The sequence below is a fragment of the Symsagittifera roscoffensis genome, chromosome 6 (genome assembly GCF_963678635.1).
Source record: "Symsagittifera roscoffensis chromosome 6, txSymRosc1.1, whole genome shotgun sequence".
Classification (NCBI taxonomy): Eukaryota; Metazoa; Xenacoelomorpha; order Acoela; family Convolutidae; genus Symsagittifera; species Symsagittifera roscoffensis.
In genome coordinates, this window is record NC_087067.1 from 7,315,745 (window position 1) to 7,320,868 (window position 5,124).

Here is a 5,124-nt window from a genome sequence, read left to right on the forward strand (position 1 = left end):
TGAGTAGTAGCCCTGTTTTAGAAACGAACTCGTGGTCTGGGGATACTGAGACCCAGCCATGAGCTCACTATTTTGCATGTAATTAAGTTAACCTGCGTGTTCTGGCCGATAGCCCAAAACAGTAATGGCTTTGCCGGCCCAATGTTGAAGGCTCACTTATAGATCTGGCTTTGGTAGAGACGGTTAAAAGCATATGAAGCGGTGTTTAGACGCTAGCCATTCGTTTCATAACCCAGCTTTTTTCCAGTAGTTATGTACTTCCGGGCAAATGTTACAACAATTGGCTTGGTCCAATTGTACGCTCCATCGTTTGCGAACTTCCGAGTTAAGGGTCTTAATTCTCGTATTTTGGTGTAAAGGAGGCTGTAGTAATATTGATGAACGACTACTTATAGGTTATTACCCTTATTATATATAACTTATCTCCCAAATAGACCCGAAAAACACCCTAATTTTGTCGAAAAAAGCCGAGTTTTGACCAAACAGTTAACCCCGAACTTTTGGATATCCAAATTTTTTCCAAACGATATAGAGTTTCTGCTCAGTGAGCTACGTAGTTCAAATTCCCTAACAAAAAAACTCAGTAGAACTTGGCGAGAATAAATTTTCTAGAATTTTGTCAACATGTCTTGAGAATTGAAATTTTGAGTTTTAGAGATAAAGCGATACAAGTTTCTGCGCTAGGAACTTGATAGAACAAAATGCTCCGTTACTAGAAAAGTTTTTAAGTAACCCTCCGGGCAGCTCCGTGGAGTGGGAAAAAGACTCAACTTAACAATCGGAAAAGGGAGGAATCGGAGGGTCCAAATCCGAAAGTTTTTGGCCAGATTTTTTTAAAATCTCCATACCAATTCCGGTCCAATTTTTTGCATTATTCCAGTACTGTACATGGCTACTGCGTTCGTTTCAAGTATTTTCAAGCCCTTTCAGCAAGAATTGCGAAAAGACTCTCTGAGAACCTATATAGGTAGTAAAAAAAGGCGAACTCAGCAAACGCGTTTTTGTTGATTGCTCAAAAACTAACAAACCAATCGGAATAATTTTGGTATCATATTTCGACGTTTTTAATCTTTTTTTACCGACAAACTTTTTTGGATTGATAGTATCGGAAAATAAAGTTTTTTTTAGAATTTATCAGTTTGGAGAGACCAGATTTTAGAGAATCCTCCGAGTGACAGAAATTTTTGTAAAACTCCATTTTTATCCTACAAGGTAGGTTCACCGGTTCAACTAACCTTGTTTCGAGTAAGCTAAATCTCAATCGGAGGCTTCACCGCGGCGAAAACACTTGGTTTTGCTATTTTTGGGAAAGCCTCCAAAGTAAACCTCCGGAGTCAGTTAAGCTCATTATTATTCCTCCTTCGTGAAAAAATTTTGTGGAATCCTCCAAAATAGTTCAAATAACCCCCCAGAAAAAATATTGTCCAATGTGATTCAATTTTGCCGTAGCCGAAGACTCCTTGAGGCAAAAAGTTGAGAACTCAGAAATCTCAGGGAACCCTCCGAAGTAGCTCTCCGGAGTGTACTGAACCTCTTAGTAACCCTACTTAGTGAATTTAGGAGAACCCTACGAAATAGAATAAGTGCTTAGTGTACCCTCCGAGGTAACCCTCAGTGTAAGTTAAACGTTTGATTACCCTCCGAAGTAACCCTCCGAGCCGAATTAAGCCCCTTAACGACCCTCCTCAGTGAAAATCAGAAGTAATCTCCGAGCTAATATAGAAACATTAAACACCTTCTTAAGGTTGAAATAGAAATTCAATTACCTGCAGGGTGTGTATTTTTAGGAGTAAATGGACCAGTTGACCCGGAGATTCGCGATCAACTTTGGATTCTAACTTGATTTCATCAGAAGTACCCGAACAAATTTTTTTTGGATTATTGTTTTGGATGTGAGGTTGCCTTGAACCTGTGAGTAGGAAGGCTCGGGAAATCCGGGAACAAATAGAAAAGATTAAGTTAGACATACTCACTTGATGAGAAAAAAAAGTGTTCCCTACTCTCGTGCACTTGGAACTGTCCGATGTGTGCGAGAGATTTTGCTTCGATTCTAACAATTTTTGATCAGAGGTTGCCTTGAGCTACCTATTAGGACAGCTCGGGCAATCGCAAGTCACATAGAGGAGCACCTCGGTGAGTGCAATAGCAAAGAGACATTCACTTGAGGCGACAGTGTCCTGGGCTTTGTTCATTTGGAGTGTTCCAATTGGAGTGTTCATTTGAAGTGTTCCATAACTAATGAAAACTTCTGTGTTATCTTTTCAGTTTCTTAGTGATTCTATGAACCTCTCAGCTAAGAATAAAAACTGGTTCTGCCCAGGAAGTACGTCTTTTTCATTGAGAATAGTTTTTTATCCTTATTGAAGCCATCACTGCTATTTTTCTAAAAGTTGTTTAATTTTAAGCGAGGCAGTGGTTTGATACATCTACAGCGGTAAAGTGAAATTTAAACGAGAGATCGTTGTCACCTATAGGCTTTGTTTTTATTTTATTTTTAATTGTGTTTTGTGTGTTGGTAATTATATCTTGCGGCTTTTTGCGATACTGTTATAAACCAAGTGTTTGAGTGGAGTTACTAATAACTCAACACTGGGCAGACCCAGTACTTAATCTTAGCTCAGTCGTTCATAGAATCTTTACAAAACTGAAAAGATAACACATAAGTTTTCATTAGTTTTGTGGGACTTGTGCACTGTCGTCAAAGTATTTTTTATATACCCTCGCTTATCGCAAAAACTGGAGCGGAGAGACTCGTTACGAGAACTGGCTAAGATTCCCAGACTAAGCACGGGAAGCACGCGGAGGTTTAAGTTGCGGCGCGGCTTATCTTCAGTTAGCCGCATCTCCGAAGTTTTTGCTGTTGAGGCAACGTGTGAAGGTCGTAGTGATCTTTTAGTGAGCGGAATGAAACTAAGAAGCGAGAGGAAACTAGATGGCTATGAAGGGCTAAACGCCGAGGCCAGGGCGGCGAACGTAGCATAACCCGTTTCCCCCGAGGAAGTGGGACAAACGTTAATCCAATCCGACCGCCACCATCATGATGACCTAGAAGGATCTGGCGACGACTCTGAGCGGGAAAAAATCAAAACCTCAGAAGACCACGAAGAGTTCCGAGACTAGTGCAGGAGAGGAACTGTTGTTCAAAGGGACGTCTAGGTTGGAGACCAAGAGTGATAGTCGGAGAAAAGAACAATCCTCCCTAGCCAAGCAGAGTAAGAACGTGATGATGTCGAGCATATGTCCCAGGGAAGAACAATCGAGTTCGAGAGTAAAAAGAGTTTGAAAACGTTGTATAAAGAACGCATGAAATCGCTCCAAGCTGGTGAACTATCTTCTGGCTTTGTCCATCTGGGACTAATGCATACGGGAACGGATTTAACTCCTAGCCCGGAGCAAGAGAAGAACAAGAAAGCGATGTCCATTTAGCCATCAAGACGGATGTCAGACTGGATAACGATGGGAACGTCATCGACATTCGATAGGCTTATCATATCGATGGGCACGCGGAAAGGTGGTGTATCATCGAGCACTATGCTATCACCTCAACTAACCTTGTCATCTCTAGGACTGACCCCAGTGTTGGGCACAGCCAGTGATGTGTGAGGCATGTTTACCGATGTGATGACAGCTCATGACGATCTGCGGCAAGAAATGACGAAAAGAGTCGATCGAGAAGAGTAGAGGGCTCAATAGGGCCATGAGAAGTTAAGAGATGAAACGGCAGACACGAAATCAAAAGTCAAATGTGATCAGGTCCAGTTGATTCAGAACAGCGTTAAGTGCCTTACGGAGATTTTGGCTCTAGCCACCAAGGAGTCCGAAGAAAGAGATCACAGAAAGACCCAATAGACTGAGCGACTACTGAACAACCATGACAACGCCTATTCTCAAACGATGAATAACTTGGAGAATAGATTGGACGCTAAGGCCGATCTTATGGTGCGGAAGCTTGATGAACTCTTGAGCAGCAGCAACCAAGAAAGTCGCTCCGGTCCATCAGAGAATACGCGTCAGACTACTGACGGAATCCGAGCCTCCAGACATACAGAGGAGCCCCCGAGATTGAGAACAAGTTTCCAGTCTAGCCAAAGGGGCGAGACTAGGGCAGCCTCATTGGGGGACGTTTGGCCACGGTGCCTCACGTCAGATGGTTCCAGATTTGACCACTGTTTCACATGATATTACAATGTACGCATCAATGTTTGAGCCACTAAACAGGTCTCTTGAGACGTTTATCCTTAAACTCGCGAAGTCTACTGAGAGAGGAGAAAAGTCACGTAGGACACTCAAGAAACCGAAGTTGTACAAAGATGAGTCAGATGGCTGCCTTGATACTTGGATAGAGGTGATGAAGTTGAACTTTGAGGAAGAAACTTCTTGAAGAAACAGGAAGATAGCGCACTGACAAGCAACCTAGAAAGCCCGGCCCTGAATTGAGTTATGGCAAAAAGGACAAATGAAGGTGACAGTGCTTGTAGGATCTTCGACATCTTGCTGAGTCGTTTCGGTTCGGGTGTGCAGAGGCATCAGGCGATGGTGAAGTTTGAAAAGAGGCGCCAAAGCGATGATGAGTCCATTGACAAGTTTTCGGATGACCTCGAGCTGCTCAGAAGGAGAAGTAACCCTGACGAGAGAATGTCAGAAAGAAACTTAGCCATAGCCTCAAAATTCATGGACGGAGTGAAGAGTGATGAGCTGAAAACCATGTTTGCCAACCACTTTACCTTGTCTGCGGACTCCGTGCCCACGCCCGATGATTTGACCTTGAAATTGCGTGAATACCAGCTCATAAAGCTGAGGGCATAGAATCGCTACAGCAATTACGGCAATTAAAGTGGAATGAATACCGGCACAAGTTCCGGTTGGTATAAATCTAATGATGACTTGGACAAAAGGAGGTTTTGTGCTAATTGTGGTTCGCTAGACCATCATGTATCAGCCTGTTCTATTTATAAATAAAACATGAAAGCTATTGCTTACTTCCTAGACGACGTGGATGCATCTGATGAGGACCAAAAGGAATATGTGACAAGCCTTATAATGAAACATGGACTAAGATGTTTCTTTTGCAATCTGAAAGGGTATTTCAACACAGTTTTGGGATGCAGTAGCAGACGCGAAGTA